Source organism: Canis lupus, chromosome 2, assembly GCF_003254725.2.
Source record: "Canis lupus dingo isolate Sandy chromosome 2, ASM325472v2, whole genome shotgun sequence".
Lineage (NCBI taxonomy): Eukaryota > Metazoa > Chordata > Mammalia > Carnivora > Canidae > Canis > Canis lupus.
Window position 1 is genome coordinate 74,754,716 of NC_064244.1, and position 18,418 is coordinate 74,773,133.

At 41.1% G+C, this 18,418-nt stretch overlaps 1 protein-coding gene across 8 annotated transcripts in view; it reads left to right on the forward strand.

Annotated features, from left to right (window-relative positions):
* Positions 1-18,418, forward strand: part of LUZP1 (leucine zipper protein 1) — an 89,563-nt gene continuing 71,145 nt past the window's right edge. For 5 of the 8 annotated variants that reach the window (XM_035713104.2, XM_025447921.3, XM_025447919.3 and 2 more), the window contains exon 1: positions 15-115. The gene's annotated coding sequence lies outside the window, so the exon portion shown is untranslated. Of the gene's footprint in view, positions 116-18,418 lie in introns of all 8 variants that reach the window. The other 3 variants (XM_025447917.2, XM_025447918.2, XM_025447916.2) reach the window with 1 other exon arrangement.

Genomic DNA, 18,418 nt, shown 5'->3' on the forward strand with positions numbered 1-18,418 from the left:
CACCATCTGGCCCCGCCCCTCATTGTCAGTCCCGGGGAGCCCGAGGAGGCGCCGGCCGCCGGGAGCGGAGCGCTGGACCCCTCCGCGGGCGGGAGCGCGGGCCGGAGCCGCCGAGGTGAGGGGTCGGCGCGGAGGCGGCGGGCGCGCGGCGCGGGGGCTGGGGGGGCTGGGGCGGCCGGAGGGGGCGGCCGGAGGGGCGGCCCGCCCGGGCAAGGGGTCGGCGCACCCAGGGGCGCCAGGGCAGGACCGGCGGGCGCACCCCGGGGAGGGCTGGGGGGGGCGGGTATGGAGTTGAGGCGGGGGAGGGGGCGGCCTTGGAGAGGAATTTTGGAGAAAGGGCTCGGAAGGGGAGACCTTCTGGGGCGAGACCTTGAGAAATTTTTTGGAGTTGGAAATTCTTCTTTTGGAGGGGGAGGGAAGGATCTGCGAGAGTTCTGGTGGGAGTGAGGCTCCGGGAGGAGAAACGTTCGGGGCAGAGAGCCGAGGGGACGTTTTCGGGAGGGGGAGGGCGGAGGGGAGTTTCGGGTCGAGTTTGGGGTCCGGCGTGGGGGGGGCGGGGAGGGGGCTGCGCGGGGCCCGCGGGCACCCGGGGAGGAAGGAAGTGATCTTACAGGAAGAGCCCGGGAGCTCCCGAGGAGGAGGAGGAGGAGGAGGAGGAGGAGGAGGAGGGGGGGGTCGGCCGGGCTGCGGGAGCGGGCTGCGGGGGCGCGGGCCGGGGGAGGGGTCCCGCCGCCGCCGCAGCTGTCGGCCCGCCGCGCCGGCCCGCGTCCCGGCCGATGCTGGCCTCGCAGCCAGACCGCTGGGCCGGGAAGGAATTCGAGGCATTCGCTTTGTTTAAGTTGCCAGTAGACAGTCCTTAGGACTAATTAATGGTGGAATCTGCAGGGGGACGCGGGCGAGCCGGGCCGGGCCGCCCCTCGCCGCCCGCCGCCCGCCGCCCGCCCCCCGCCCCCCGCCGCCGCGGTGAACTTTCCGCAGCGCGCGCCGCCCGCCGCCCGCCTCCCCGCGCACCCCCGCCCCTGCGCGCCGGGAAGGAGCCATGGCTGCCCCGAGCGCAGGAATGAAGTGCGGCCTCGGGGGCCGTGGCCTCTGGCTGCGGAGGCTGCTTGCTGCGGGGGAGCCGGCCTCCCGGGGCGGCCGGGCTGCGGGTTCGGAGCCCGCGTGGGAGCCCGCAGACGTGCCTGCGGTTTCTCTTGATGACCTTGGAGAGGAGGCTCTGCGAGCCGAGAAAGACCGTCTTGCTTTGGAGCATCTGTTTCTCCGTCGCGTCAGCCCCTTTCCTAACCCTGCAAGCTTGTTGTGGCTTGTTTCGGAAATGCCGAGACCAGTGCTCACACTTGAGGGTGGGAGAAGGGAAGAAGGGAAGAGACCGGGCGCCCCCCCCCCCCCGCTCCTCTTCCAACCCCCCCCAGTCCCCCCATCCACAACCCAACAGAAAACCAACCCTGCAGTGTGATCTCCAGAAAGCCAGGGATTGCTTGCAGATTCTCCGTCACACCTTCCTTCACTGACTCGAATGACCTTGGGGAAAAGAATTGTGTGCTTCGGAGCTCCTGGTTGCCTTATCTGTTGATTGGGGAGAAAATATTCTCTGGACCTCCCTGCCTTTTGGGGACGTTTGCAGAGGTTTTGTTTTTTTTTTGTTTTTTTTTTTTGTTTTTTTTTGTTCAGAGCATTTTAAGGACTGCTGCAGTTCTGGCCTGTAAGGAGCTGGACTCGTGTTGGGGGAACTCAGATCACCTAGTAAGATTTTATTAGATTAGGAAGGGAGGGAGAGGTTTGGATTTTAGGAGGATATTTCCCTTTGGAGAATCTGTACGGTATGTTCCAGATTGTTTTGTCACTTTGTGTGCAGCTTTGGTAGCATTCGTGTGGTTGAATTAAGTAACTCCCATAGAAAAATTCTTCTGTCAGAAATAATTATTTTTGCTCAGGATTCCCCTTGGGGCAGATTAAGGTTTTGCTCAATTTACTCAGAAGAATTTTCCAGGTTTCTAAAATTAAATCACTTTTCTAAACATAGTAACTAAAGTTTGAAAAACTGGAAATAGTGGGCTGGGGAAGGGAGTTGATTAGAGTATGAACAAGGCAGCAAGTACAGGTTCATTGTTGTACTGTCATTACTAACAGGGATTATGAATTAGCCTCGATTAATAGGCATTTTCTTACTCCTGAATAATTTAAGACCAAGAAGGGGAGCTTAATTTTGGTGAGTTGCCTACTCTGTGCCCAGTAATTGTGCTTGGTGGTATATATCTCATAGAGTTTTCACAACAATGCTGTAGGTCATAATTGGCATCCCCTGTTTCACATATGGGCAAACTGAAGGTCAGAAGGTAAAGTGACTGCCCCAGGTTTACACATACAGATGGTAAGAGGTGGAGCTGGAATTCAAACCCAGTCTGTGAGGTCCTTGGTTATCTCCCATTATGCACACTGCATTAATTTCTAGGCCTTTAACTCAGCCACTGGCTCACCTTGGACTGTAGAATAAGCCAATTAGGTCCTTTCCCCAGTAGTATTGCCTTCTTTTTCTTCCAGCAATGTTGTCAGTATGCTATTGAGATGTTTTTGTGCTAGTGGTGTGTCCTGTATACTGTAGGTGTGTATATTGTGTGTGTGTATGTATATATTTATATATCTATATATCCCCCCCCCCCCCCCGGAAGCATTTGTGTTGAAATGCAGAGTACTTGGGTGATCATAGATTTCACTTATATAATGGAAAATTTGGATAGCTAATGGTCCTTCCACTGTAGAGGCCATAATTAGGGTGACATTCATAATCAGAAGCTGAACCATTTTTCATGTAATACTGGCTTTTTGGGATAGTGTCAGCTTATAAGTAAAGCACATTAGTTACAGGTAGGACACAGTCAAGCTGAAAGATTTGGTATAAACTTTGAAGCACATAATAGATGCTCAGTAAATACTTGCTGAAGAAACACTTTTTTATTATTTCTTATTACTGTTTTTTAAAAGATTTTATTTATTTATCCATGAGAGACACAGGCAGAGGGAGAAGCAGGCCCCATGCAGGGAGCCCGATGCTGGACTTGATCCTGGGTTTCCAGGATCACGCCCTGAGCCGAAGGCAGTGCTAAACCACTGAGCCACCCGGGCTGCCCTCACTTTTTTTTAAAATTCAGCTTTATTGAGGTCTAATTTACATACAATAAAATTCATCCATTTTAAGTGTGCAGTTTGATGAGCTTTGACAGATGTACACAGTTGTGTAATCACAACTGCCATCTTTTGTTTAAACTGTTTGTTTTTTTTTTTTTTTTTAAGGTATTGGTTAGCAAAGTAATTCCTGGCAATGTTACGAAGTTTCTGTGTTCCCTAATTCAAACTATTGAGATCAGAGTGAGTTAGTATGCTAACTCTGTAGGAAATAGGGAAACCTTAGGTATTTATTGATGAGGTGCATGAGAAGAATAAGATTGGTAGAGATAGGGGTATACTTGGCAGATCAGGGGAAAGAAATTCATGAGGAACCAGGTTTTCATTTTAGGACAGGGCTGTCGTTGGCGGAGGGTTGGGGGGGGTTGCGGGGGTGGTGGTGGTGGAATTACCCAAAGATTTATTAAGGAGTTGAACTTTTATTTTTGTTTCCTTTTTGAAATGGTATCTCCTGAAATATAAAACTTAGCATCTTTGGCTGTCCCTGGAAGTGCTTTACCCAGTGTAGTTCAAATAATGCTAAAGGGTGGGGATGCTGTAAAATAACTAAAGGCCTTGCCCTTCCACCTGGGTCAGAATATCCTTAATGCTTATCTCTAACTTGTTTTAGCTAATATCCCACAAAGGCAATACATCAGGTAGAAATTGTCTCTTTCTCAGAAGACATAAGATTATTGTTTCCTTCTCATAATTTTTTAAAAAATTGTTTATTTACTTATCTATCTATCTACCTATTTATTTATTTATTTATTTAGAATTATTTATTTGAGAGGGGGAGAGAGAGAGAGAGATTGGGGGTCGGTAAAGGGAGAAAAGCAAGACTCCGTGCTGAGCCCTACATGGGAGTAAATCTCACCACCCCGAGATCATGACCGGAGCCAAAATAGAGCCAGATGCTTAACCAACTGAGCCACCCAGGTGCCCCTCCTTCTCATAATTTCTTAGGTCACTGAACCTGTCCCAATCTGCTATAGCTCAAGTCTGTCTTTGAAAAAGTTTGAAAGCTCTGTTGCCACTTCTAGACCAGTCTTGTGTTATTTTTTTTAAAGATTTTATTTAGAGAGTCAGTGAGTGTGAGTGGGGGTGAGAGGGCAGAGGGAAAGGGGGAGAGAGTCTCAGGCGGCTCCTCTGCTGGCTCCTCTGCTAGTCGTATGGCTTAATCTCAGGACCCCTGAGGTCTTGACCTGAGCCTAAATCAAGAGTTGGATGCCTAAAACCACTGAGCCACCCAAATGCCCCTGGAAGCAGCCCCATTTGTATCTCTTACTCTTCATTTCTCATTATACATTCTGTTTCTACATGTTGACTGTTTTATATGTCTTCTCTCTCACCTGTCAGTCTTGAGAATGGAAACTCATCAGCCATGGGCCTTTCATATATCATTAGGAAATAATAATTAAATTAAAATACTGGTCTACCAACTCAATATTTTGGGTGATGATAGGGAGAAAAATAATAACTCTGTGCAGTAGTTATTATCCTCTTTATACATGAGGAAGCTGAGCTCAGAGCAGTTACTGCCAGAGCCAAGTGAGGGGCAGAGACGGTTGATTTGAGCTCAGATGTGATTGGTGCTCAAGTTTGGGATCAGTTTCATCACACTCTCTGTGTATTAGGGTTGGGGGGAGCAAGGGAAGAGCTTGGAAATATCATATTAAAATGTAAGCCAAAACCTAACAAGCATTACAAATCTTTTAGACTTCTTAATTTCTAGAGATTCATTTATAGTTCATTCTTTATTGCAAAACTCCCTTCCTAGATTTTGCATTCTTTAGGAACATGGTACTTGGTATATTCACTGGCTATTTGACTTACCCCTTCCCCTATTTTCCATGTATCTAAAAGTTTCCATTAAGTTAATCTGTGAATTAGGACACGTTTGGGTGTGCTGTTCTATTTCCATTTTATCTGTCCAGAGTAATCTTTTAAAAATGTTATTAAAAATTGAATTTTTAAAAATTACATCATTTTATTGAAGTATTATATATATTAAGAGTACAGTTTGATCATTTTTTTTTCACAAACTGAATATATCTGTGGAACCAGTACGTAGATCAAGAAACAATATTACTCATACTCAGAAGCCCCCCACCAAGTTACTTTCCAGTTCCTGCCTCCCTTCCCCACCTCCCTGGGATGATTTCTAAAAGCAGGTGTTAATTTTTCTTGTTTTGTTTTTTTGTAAAAATGAAATCATACAGCAGATATTCTTTTGGGTCTGGTTCTGTTTATTCAACAGTATGTTTGTGAGTATGCAAAAACTTTTAAAGATTTTGTTTAGGGCTTGGAATAAAATCCAAATTCAAACTCTTTATCTTGGCCTATGATGTCTTCTAAAGCTTGGCCCCACCTACTTTCCAGCTTCACCTTATACCAAGCTTGTTGTCCATTATGCTTCAGTCATACCAGCTTCTTATTTATCCTTAAGAAGCTGTTTCCTACCACAGGGCCTTTTCACGTGTGGCTCTCTTCCTTGAATGCGCTTTCCCCTGTTCTTTGCCTGGCTGCCTCCTTCAAGCCTCAGCATGTGTATCAGAGATGCTTTCCCTCCTCATCTTATATTGCTGGTCCTTTTCCGTTATTCCCTGTCTCTGGCATCTGTTGCCTCCCTTCATAACACCTATTACAACTTGTAATGATATATCTGCTTGCATGATTATTATCTGCCTTCCCCACTAGACTTTACAAGAGTGGGGAACTCATCTGTTTTGTTTACCTAGTATCTGACACAATGACTGACATGTAGTAGGTATTTAATAAATATTTAATGACCACATTCCCAATTCAGCACCTTTGTTCCTGGTATCTTTTGTCTTTTTCTTCTCTTACACTGTTTAAACTTTTCCGTCTTCCAAGGCTCAGCTCAATTCCCCTCTATGAAGTCTGTGCTGACTTTGCAGTAGTAAATCTTTCTTCTCTAAAATTTTGACATTTATTGCTGATACTCCTCATGTTCTTGGCAAGTCACACTAGCATGTATCTTATCTACCTCGTTGGATCAAAAGCTTTTTTTTTTGCCAGCACCCCTTATATTCTTGGTTAATTACACTAGTTTATATCTTTACCTAATTTGATCAGAAACCTCTTCATCAGAAGCTAAGTTGTTTTAGCTGATAACTCCCCTCAATCTCTTTCACTGAGCTTTGCACATAGTAGGCCGTTAGTAGAGTTTTTGATGATTAATCATAATGCTACTTATGTATAGGTAGCAATTTTAATTTTTTTTTAAAGATTTGTTTATTTATTTATGATAGACACAGAGAGAGAGAGAGAGAGAGGCAGAGACACAGGCAGAGGGAGAAGCAGGCTCCATGCCGGGAGCCCGACGTGGGACTCGATCTCGGGACTCCAGGATCGCGCCCTGGGCCAAAGGCAGGCACCAAACCGCTGAGCCACCCCGGGATCCCCGCAATTTTAATTTCTTAGGCTTATTAACATGGACTCTTTTTATTAGAATTCTGCTTGGTGTTTTCTCTAATCCAAAGGTTGGGAGTGCCCCAGCTGCTTCAGGTGATACAACAATTATCAGGGTGTGAAGGTACAGGAGTCCAGTCCTGGTACCACAAAACAGATACTCCTTTGGAATTTGTCACTGGCAAAGAACTAACTATGCACAGTTCTTTCTTAGATGCTTATTCAGTGCTTGTCTAATGGTCTCAGATTGGAGTTATTAACTGAAATGAGAGACTAGGTGATACCTCATTTGAACTATTTTGTTGAATAACATTTTATTTTGATGTCAACAATGAAAATTCCAAGCCAATTAACACTACTTTCTCTGACTTGCCAGTGAGCTCTCTCAGTATTGATTCTTCCTTTTATTAAAGGCGGAAGAACATATGTACTAATATCGTATATATTTACTTTATATATTTAAGCCAATTTAAATGCAAATTTAAATTCATTGTAACTGGGATGATTTAACTTAATATACATATGGCACAATTGAGTGATAAATGTAAAACCTTTTTTAAGAGGTGCCTGATATGTATTTTAAAACAATGATAATTTTGACTCTTTTTAAATTAAAAATAACTTTTTTAAGTAAACACCTAACATGGGCCTCAAACTCATGACCAGGGCATCAAGAATTGCATGCTGTTGGGGGAATCCCTCGGTGGCTCAGCAGTTTAACACCTGCCTTTGGCCCAGGGCGCGATCCTGGAGTCCCGGGATCGAGTCCTATGTCGGGTTCCCTGCATGGAGCCTGCTTCTCCCTCTGCCTGTGTCTCTGCCTTTCTTTCTCTCTATGTCTGTTGTGAATAAATAAATAAAATCTTCAAAAAAAAAAAAAAAGAGTTGCATGTTCTTGCATGACTGAGTCAGCCAGGTGCCCCATTTTTACTTTTCTGACGGAATTCTATCAGAAGATTGCTGGGTGATTTAGTAATTGTTTTTATGGAAATAAAGGAATTATACTTAAGGAAGTTTCCGAGAGACATTGGAGTAATTTTGTTCATAATTGCTCCTAATCTTTATTTTTCCTTTTAACAACTTTATGAAAGTAGCCTATTAGCTTTTTGCCCTTTTTACCTCAACTAGGTCAAAATAAAAAGTATAAATAGAATGCATTTATATTTATCCATACTTCAGACGAGCACTGGACTTCAATAATGAAATTTTCTTTTAAAATGTGAGACAAATGATAAACTATGGGGAATTCATTATAAAAAGTGACTTTCAGAATGGATTACAAAGTTATTAATATGTCCTCATCCCAGTCTCCTACACGTTACACATTCACAAAAGAATTGTTCATAACATGGGCTTCTAGGCATTGGGAGATCTTGAGAGTATGTTTCTGAATCACTCAGTTTTATTCAAGTAAACTTTTATTAAATGTGATTTATTATTCTGATTCTTTGACAATCGTTTATTTGTGTCATATTCTCATTCTTTGGCCAACTTGGTTAAATATCACTTTACCTTATAAGGTTGGTTAAAACTATACAGTTCCAGTTCTGTAGCCTCAATTTTTCCATCTTATTGATCGGAAGAGTGATTGTGAGGATTAAATGATTTACTGTACAGAAACATTTAGGTCATAATACTGGGTACATAGTAAATTCAGTCATTATTTCAGTTTTACATTTTTGTTTACCCAAAGAATAGAAGAAAAATTTCCTGTTTTTATTTTATGTGCTGCCGAAGTGAGCACCTGTTTTTATTTTAAAATTAATGCGATTTAGTCTAAAATCAGATAACGTCTTTGTATACTGGGCAGACTGGAAGAAACTCAATAATTTTTGAAAGCTTAATTTTAACTTTATTGATTTCTGATGAAGCTAACTAAGTAAATTAGTCATTGACTAATTTCCTTTTCTTTTTAAAAATATTTTATTTATTTATTCATGAGAGATACAGAGAGAGAGGCAGAGACACAGGCAGAGGGAGAAGCAGGCTCTCTGCAGGGAGCCCGATGTGGGACTCGATCCCAGGACCCCAGAATCATGACCTGAGCCAAAGGCAGACGCTCAACCACTGAGCCACCCACAGGCCCCTATTAATTTCCTTTTCTTGAATGACTCATCCTTAGCTCATATGTTGGCTATGTGGTTGTAATTGGTACAAGGGAGAGAGAATTTTTGGATGTTCTAACCAGCTCTTCATCACTTAAAGAGAGACCCTACAACTGGAAATTGAGACTATTGGTAAAGTAATATGTGAGAATATTTCAAACCATTAAAATTTTTGAAATTTATTTATATGAAAATCTTTATTAAGTCAATATTAAATATTAATATTAATCAATATTAAATCTGGTTATAGAATTTTGGGATAGTGATATTAATATTGTTAGCCATTTACTTTTGCTTATTCTAGGTAAAGACCTCAAGTGATTTTACATTTGTTATAATATTTGTCAGGTACTATTTTAAGCATTTTGTGTGCATTATTTCATTTACTCGCTCATTTAACAAATATTTATTGAGTGCCTGCCATGTGTCAAGCACATAATGTCATTTAATTGTCACCACACCCATGAAATAGATACATTGTTTATTATTTTAGTCCCATTTCACAGATTAAGAACTGGGGTATAGAGAAGCTGTGTATCTTGTCCAGTGCCACAAAGCTGTCAAGGGTTAGATTTGGAATTTTAAAAAAATTTGAATAACAGCTGCTGAAATCTTGGCATAAATTACTTCTGTGCCAGATCTTTTTTTTTAGGAGAAGGATGTTAACAAATTTTGAAGTATGTGCTAAATAGGTTACAGTGCAGGTACTTGGAGCAGGATGTGTTAGGTTTAGGTGAGCTAAGCTGGGATAATTTCCTGTCTTAGCCTAAATCCATCTCTTTAAGCAACCAACAAAAGAACAAAAGACAACTTGAAAGTTCCTTCTTTTGAAGAATTCCAGTTTACCCAAACCAGTGTGAATCAAATGTAAATTTTCAAGAAGAATGGATATAAATAACTGTATTAAACACTCTTCCTTCAGAGGCACGCGGGGAGCCAATGTTATGGAAGTACATTAGTTTAATTTTTCAAATTAAACAACTTCGGTTATTATCCACAGTATCATTTTGCTGCTTTTACATAGATCTGGTATGATATTTTAGACTTCCACTTTTGCTTAACTGTGGTTTTATGGTCATCTCTGAGGAGTATCTGTAGGGTAATGTGACTGCCTTTTTTTTTTTTTTAATAAAGGTATTATTTATTTATTTGAGAGAGAGAGAACAGAAGGAGAAAGAGGGAGAAGCAGACTCCCCACTGAGCAGAGAGCCTGACATGGTGCTCCACCCCAGGACTCTGAGATCACGACCCCAGCCAAAGGCAGATGTTTAATCGGCTGAGCCACCCATGTGCCCCGTGACTGCTTTTTAATAACAAGTATCAGAAGTTTCCAAAATGGGAAATAATTATATATTTATTTTAATGAGATTTCCAAACTGTAGAATTTTTGCTGTACTTCTTTTGAATTTGCCTTTAGAGCATATTGCACATTCTTAATCCTGGTAAGTCTTCATTTTGGGGGAGTTATATTTAACTTTTGGAGATAAATCTGGTGAATGAATTGAGTAATCAGTATGGTTTTTGGTCACAAATGAGATAATTCTAAGGTGGAGACTAGGAATTTTGTGTGTAAGGCTCGTCTTTGGGAACCTACAAATAGAGTTTCAAAAAGTTTTTGAGGGAATCCCTGGGTGGCTCAGTGGTTTAGTGCCTGCCTTTGGCCCAGGGCGTGATCCTGGAGTCCCGGGATCGAGTCCCACATCAGGCTCCCTGCATGGAGCCTGCTTCTCCCTCTGCCTGTGTCTCTGCCTCTCTCTCTCTGTGTCTTTCATGAATAAATAAATAAATAAAAATCTTAAAAACAAAAAAAAACCCCCAAAAAAACCCAAAAAGGTTTTGAGCCTTGGTGGCATCGCTAGAAGAGAGTTTTGCTTCTTGACTCGAATAACAACACTTATTTTGAGCTTCTATAAATAAAAATCATTGCTTGAATATAACTTGTTTAACTTGTATTCTTGATGGAGTTGAAATTCTCTGTCATGGAAGTATTTTGTATTAATATCAATCTTATTTATAGCCTTTAAGAGACCATTTTTTAAAAAGGAAAAGAACATTTTTAATCTGGAGAGGCAAATATATATAGGAACAGATTTGAACTCATTATAATTAAAAGGTGAAATGTATTTTCCTGACCCACTTACCCAGGCATTATGCGTGTGGGCTTTCTGTGGAGGCCGAAGAGTTCAGATAGGAAAATGGTACCATCCACCTGGGTCTGACAGTATATCCTGTTTCTAAAAGTAAAGAAATCCCTGGTTTTATCCAGTTTCAAGTTAACTGGTTAAGTTAAATGCTAAGCAAGATAAATGTAGTTAATTTTTGGCTCTTTAAAACCCTGCAACAGCTTTATCACAAATGTGTGTCCTCATAATTACCTGAGGGTGTTTATCTTATTTAGGCTATCTTGGTGATTTATATATAGTATCCGTGAATAAGCAGAATTAGAATTGAAAATTTTCTACAGATTCTTAGTCATTGAGGACAAATAATAAAACCTAATGTTATTGACTATGTGCCAGCTGCTGTATTTCAGTTCTTTTTATATCTTTATTTAATCTTCCTCTCAGCAATCCCTTGGAGTAGATACTATTATTATCTCCATTAATAGAAGAAAAATCCTTAAGATAGGAGATCAGTATGCCTAAAGTCAACACTGCCAGTGAATGCCAAGCTAGGATTTGACTCCAGAGCTTGCTACTGAACATTACGATGAGCACATGATGATTTTATGAACTGTGTGCATTTAAGATCATTCTTCCCTGAGTAAGTGAGGTCAACACTGGCTTATGTTCCCTAGGGTAGGAAGAATGTCATTTTTAAATATTGATTTAATATGTATTAAAGATCTTTAAAATGGAAGACAACATGTTCCAGAATATACAAAAGCTGATTGAATATGATACATACTACAGAGGTGGTTTAGGCTGTTTGTGTAACATGTAGTGGTGGCTAGTAGGCTTTTATCAGGAATACCAGTTGGCTTTTTTTTTTTTTTTTTTTTAAGATTTAGTTATTTATTTGATTTATTTGGGGCGGGGGGGAGGCAGAGGGAGGGTATCTTTAAGCGGACTCCTCTTGGAGTGCACGGAACCTGAGGCAGGGCTTGATCCCAGGATCCCTGAGACCTTGATCTGAGCTGAAACCAAGAGTTGACTCTCAACTGACTGAGCCACCCAGACACCCCAGGAATACCAGTTTTTATGTTTTCTGCTACAGCTGTGCTGGCGTACAGTATGAGATATTCTTAATATAATTTGATAAAATTAGATACATTCCAACATATGCTTAATTTTTTTTTTTTTTTTGGTAGGAACTCAAGGACTGGTGATTATGTTAGACTTGTTTTAAAACTAGATCCCATGGTGATTTGAAAGAGACTTATCAGGATCATAAAGAAGTATGATAAAAAAACAGATGGCTTGGTAGTGAGGCAGTTAATGGAGCAGGGAGAAATAATAAGGCATTGGAGGGATAAAATTTCAGATCATAAAAGGCAAGAGGAATGGGATTAAGGCAGAAATAGAAGTAAGTGGCTGTTCATTAATTGGGTACAGTCAAGGAGAGAGCAGAGAATCTTTAGGGAGGAGAGGTGGAGAGGAACAAGGAACACTGGCTTCATTTGCGTATTTGGTCAGTTTCGCATCAAATTTGAAAGCCAATAATTTGGTCAATTCTATTCAATTTATATTATCTGTTCTATATTTTATTTATTTATTTATTTATGATTTATTTATTTATGATAGACATAGAGAGAGAGGCAGAGACACAGGAGGAGGGAGAAGCAGGCTCCATGCCGGGAGCCCGATGTGGGACTGGATCCCGGGACTCCAGGATTGCGCCCTGGGCCGAAGGCAGGCGCTAAACCGCTGAGCCACCCAGGGATCCCCTCTGTTATATATTTAATCCAGGGTTAATTAATGTAGACAAAGCAAAAAGGCAAAAGAAGTGCCATATTTAGCCCTTGTTCCAAGGAATTTAACATTCTGATGTACCTGGTTTTTGAAGTGGTTCCATGGCAATATTGGACAATATGTAAATGCCAAAAGGGGTGATACTGACTGGTGATTTCTGGAGCTTGGATTTGATAAACTATTCATATTTAAAAATAACTTTTTTTTTCTCAAGTAAGGACACACACACAAAAACCTTTTCATCTAATACCACTGTTTCAGAAAAGATGGAACATTTGATATGAAAGTGTATCATCTTAGATGAAGATCTTTATATTGAATAATGTAGCCTTATGGAAAATGCCACTGAATCTGTGGTACAGTGGTAATTACTCCAGGAGGTCTGTTATGCTACTAAATTATGTCAGATACTGATGTTAGTGTGGGCTGAAGTGATCTGTGAGATCTTCATGGAGGCAGGTAGACTAGAGTTTTACAATAATGAATGGATAGGATGTGAATAGACAGGAAGGAAGGGATGGTTTTCCAGGCCAGAGCAGCAAAAGAACAAAGATACTGAGATTCGAATAAACTTGTATTATTGATTGGGCTTAAGAATACTTGTCTGCTCCACCCTTGAGGATCATTGTTGGAGCTTCCACGAGTTGGCAGCCTTGTCTTCCTGCCTCAGACATCTGTAGTTGCTGGGAGCCTCCACTTGGTCTATATACCAGGCATGCCGACCCCACAGCCAGACTAGGATCTGAAGTGGTAGCACCGTGCGTGGGGCCTCTGGCTCTCCTTGGATAGTGTCAGGCTCTCATGAGCTGATCCTGGCCTGTGTTGCCTCAAAAGTGGTTTGGCCCCCTGCCTGCCCCATAGGCAACACCTAACAAATAAACACACCTAAACAGGTAGTCATCTACCACAAAGATGCCTGTGAGTGAGTGGGGCCTCTCACCTCCTACTCTCCTACTAAACAACTACTCTGGTCCCAGGGGATATCACTGAGGAGGGGAGAGGGTATCCAAAAGTGGGGACTTCTGTTGTAGAAGGGGTGTTCGAGGCCACTTAACTCAAGGAGGATCACCATATTTTCCTGCCTCAATTAGCTTAGCAGCTCTATCCATCCACTGAGAGCTGTGTCTCCTGCATAGGGTCCCATGCAGGATTGTGAAGCATGGGGTGGTGAGGAGCCATGAGTCGGTGGTGAAGAAGGAGCGCTGCAGGCATCAGGGCAAGGAGATTAGACCTGATACTTAGTACTCCAGCCCCAAGTCCAAGCCCTGCTTCTGAGCAATTCGCTAGCTATATCTAATCGGACAGCTTATGCTCCACACGGTTGCAGGTGGGAAGTTTTCTGTGTTGAAGTGCCTACTTCGTCAACTGACAAAATAATGTTTAGAAAACTTTTCAAGTTCTAACAGTTTTTTACAAACGAGTTCTGAAAGCATCTTATTTTGTTCTAAGGAAAATAGAACTGTGGAACTGGCTGGTGGGGGGGGAGGAATGCTTGTCTGCTCCAATAATAGAGTTTAGATTATGGACTAGGAGGAGATAAGATTAGTGAGGTAATGCTTGGATTATGAACAGTCTTGAACATTATGCTAAGGAATTTGGACTTGATCTTTCTATCATTTAGGAACCACTGAAGGTTTATAAAGGTAAGTCATGGCTAACTGTAGTATTGTAGACTGATTAATCAGGAGGTGTTATATAGATTACTGGAAAGCAGGCCAGTGAAGGGTTTTTGTAGGAGCTCAGGTGTGCATACTATTAGGATCTGAATTTAGGGAGTTTAAAAAAAAAAAGGAATATATTAGAAGTTTTGAAGAAGGAAGAGATAGGAGTTGATGTGGAGAAAGGTAAATAAGATTATGAGATTGGTAAAATGGGGTTATTTGTGATACTAATTAATGGTAGTTGGAGAAGGGGATAGAGGAGATAGCCTTTTTGCCTCAATTCTCTCTGCTAAATATTACTCCATATCCACATACTTTTGATACCATTTACTAATTTAGTAAAGATTTTATTTTAGAGAGTGCGAGCAGAGAGAGGGAGAGAATCTCAAGCAGACTCTAAGCTGAGCTTGGAACCAGATGTGGGGCTCTATCTCATGACCCTGAGATCGTGGCCTGAGCCAAAACCAAGAATTGGGTGCTTAACTGAGGCACCCAGGCACCCCAAAATACCATTTACTTGAGATATGTTGAGAGTCTCTAAAATTGCCTTGGGATTGAAGTGGAAGTTAGAAGATTTCTTTTATTTTGGAAACACTAGTTTGGAAAAAATATACATGTAGTACATTTCAAACCATTATATATACATTGAATAAATTATTAGTTCTAGAAATTTTACCCTAATTAATATTGTTGGTTCGATGAACTATCAAGTGTGGAGGAATTTTTGGAATGCATTGGTTACTTTAGAATTTTTTCATTTAGTGGAATTTGTCCTGTATACATTAACAACACCGTGTGGTAATACGCTGGTTCACCTTGGATGGTTTGATTTATCATGATAGAGTTAAAATAGTCTTCCAGTTTTTGTCATTGCAGCATGCATGGTAGAACATATTATCTATCATTCCATTAGCGTTTACCATGTAGCAGGTACCTGATGTCTCCTAACTCTTTAATATTTAAAACTGGCTCATGATATAGGTATTGTTACTCCTACTTTAGGGAGTAGGAGTAATGGGGAGACTGAAGCTCATGGGGAGGGTTCAAGAAATGTCCCTGGGGTGGGGGTGGGGAGCAGTAGAATTAGGGTTCTCTATCACCATGATACAAAGATGTTCTTTCTCCTATTCTATCCTTGGATTAGAGGTCATAAGAATAGGAATAAAGAGAGGGGAAGAGATAATTGCTTAGGTGGTAATTCAGATCAGTAAAGTGCTACCCATGTATTAACTGGTATCTAGCCTTTTCCATCCTGTCTGTTGTGTGCAGGAGTGGGGCGGAGGGCTTCAAAGACCAAATATGATCTAGTCCTAGTTCTAGTCAGGGACAGTCACTTATCTTTTGGATGATGTCCCTCACATCTTTTTGTAGAGCTCTCAACATATCCTTCATAAAAATAAATGTCCAATTCATAAAACAAACACACTGGTGACACACAGTTCAACAAATTGCTAGTCTGGCAAATGACATCTAAGGGAATTTTAGGGACTAGCTTCTGGGAAAGTGGGATTGAAGGTCATTGTGCTTGAAGGTGTAGTTGGTGCTGGACACTAGCTGACGTTGGTAACTGTCACTTATTTTTGGGCATGTGCCTTTCTTCATTCTCATCATTCACAACTTTAAAAGTTCTTAGCTTTTCGTCACGTGTGCTGTTGATAATTTCTTCAGTGTTCTTTCAGTATTATAAACCTCAGCCCTACCGCTCTCAGCCTCATTGCTCTTGTTCCTTTACCAGCTGCTTATATTGGGTCTGGTAGTACCTGTGCACAAATGTGAGCAAAGTCCTAGGTTCTTCATTTTTTTTCTCCCAACATTTCTTCCATCTCCTAATACACAACTGGAAACAAGTTTTTTTCCTCTAATGAATGCTGTTATATTTGTATTTTTGCTGGTTGAATACTTTGTTACTCTTTGGACAGGGGAGCAGTTAATATATTTCTAGGCCTACACTGTCCCTTTTAGACCATTTTTTGCCATTTTTGCATGGCTTCTGATTTTTCGGAGCCCCTACCATTTGCTTCTCTGTTTTCATTGTGTTTGGTGACTTTCAGGATCCTCATGGATCACTTTTCTTCACCATCCCATTCCCTAGTATGCACTTTGTCTAGTACCTCACACTTACTGATTCCTGTCTGTCCTGCATCTGTAGATTGCATCCCATGCACTCTTTATTGAGTCCTTCCTTTGAGATTAGGAATACACTGAGGTCTTTTCTATCCTAAATAAATGAAATCCCTCTGCCTTTCTATCAGAGTTATTGCCCTATATTTTTCTTTTATTCAGACATCTAAAAACAGCATTCTCTATGCAGGCTTTCCTTTCATACTCCTTATTCTTTAACACCCTTCCTGTCTTGTTTCTGACTCTTAACACTTGACTGTAAATGCCCTTTCAAAAGACCTAGTGTCCATATATTCAGTCATTTTCATAGCCTTTGTCTTCCTTAATCTCTTGTCAATATTTAAACTATTGATCATCTTCTTCCTTGAACTTCTGTTCTTTGGCTTGGAGTTAAAAATATGTGTGTTTGGCCCCATTGAGCCTAGTAAGGCCATTTTACCTGGAACTTGGCTGGTTGTTGGACTCTGGTGTTCGTCTTGGGGCCTGTACTGACTAGCAGAGAAGGGGTGGAGTAGGTTGGCACTGTGCATCTCATAGTGCTCTGTACCCTGTGGACTTTTAAGTAAATAATTGATTTGACTTGCTAGTCTTCCTGTTCTCTCTCTCTTCCTCTCTCCCTAATCCTGCTATGGCTTGTTTGTAAAATTGGATTGCCCACTTCTGCTCTTGACTCTGGTTAAATACAATACTACATAAAAGCAGACTTTTTTTTAGAGCAGACTTTTGGAAAGAGTGGTATGAACTAAATCTTTGGGTAAATGCATGTAAGATTTGAAATGTTCCAGAAAATTTGGGAAAGTTTAATGAATGTTAGTTAAGTGTCCTTAACAAGAAAGTTTTCATGTCTTCTCTTTTATTTTAGTATTTTCATAGAAGGCTATTTCTGGGCGGGGGGGAAACCACATCAGATTCTATCACAGCAAAAATAATTATACTGAGAATCTCAGTATGATAGATTTTCTAAGCCCCACTTATTTTCAGGAGTATTTGCTATAATAACACGGTACTGTGACAGTTCCCTGGAGTTTGTTGTTAGGATTTTGACCTGAATTTGCCAAGACAGTTTCAGAAAGTTGCTGAGATAGATGGGAAGTAGTGGCGTGAGCAAATGTGGGTTAGGCTAATACAGATATAGTAGTAGAGCAAAGTTTTGAGATGACAAGATTTTTTGAGAAGGAAACAGTATTGAGTAATGCTATTTTTGTTGTTGTTTGCTGTGTTAAATGGTCATGGAAGCCTTGTGTCCCGAGAAATTTTTTGTCCTTAGAGATTTGAGTCATTCTCTGTTCTCAGATGTTTATCACCTTCCTGTACAGGAAATGGAATTATTCAGCCCAGAGTGGTGATAAAGAGCTTTGGACTAAGTGAGTCTGGAGGTTCTGGTTCAGTTTTAGTCATTATTTAGCTACATGAGCAAGTCACTTTATTCTTTGGGCTTCAGATTTGTCAAATGAGGTGAAGTAAATTTCTGAGACGATACTACCATTTTAATTTGAGGTGTTTGATAAAAAGCCATTCACAGTGACTCTCAGTTTACCAATTAGTCAGAAATGTGATAATTTGTATTGAGGCAGGTTTGTGACAATTTATATTAAGAGATGAGAACTTGTAGTATGTTGTTTGACATGTAAGTAACACAGTGGAGTTGTATCTTCAAAATATAGAATAGGGCACCTGGGTGGTGCAGTCTGTTTAAGCATCTGCCTTTGGCTTGGGTCATGATCCTGGGGTCCTGGGATTGAGCCCCGCATTAGGCTCCTTGCTCAGCAGGGAGTCTGCTGCTTCCTCTGCCCCTGCCCGCTGCTTGTGCTCGCTTGCCCTCTCTCTCACACTCACTTTTTCTCTCAAATTAAAAAAAAAACAAAATGGTAGAAGCTTACATCCCCAGCCGTGTTACATGGATAGTAAATTTACTAGAAAATACTATTGAACAATGGAGATGCTGAAATGTGAAATCCAATACGTATGCCTATTTCAAATGTTGTGACAGCTTTGAAGCAGATTTTTTAAGTGTGCGTTTTTA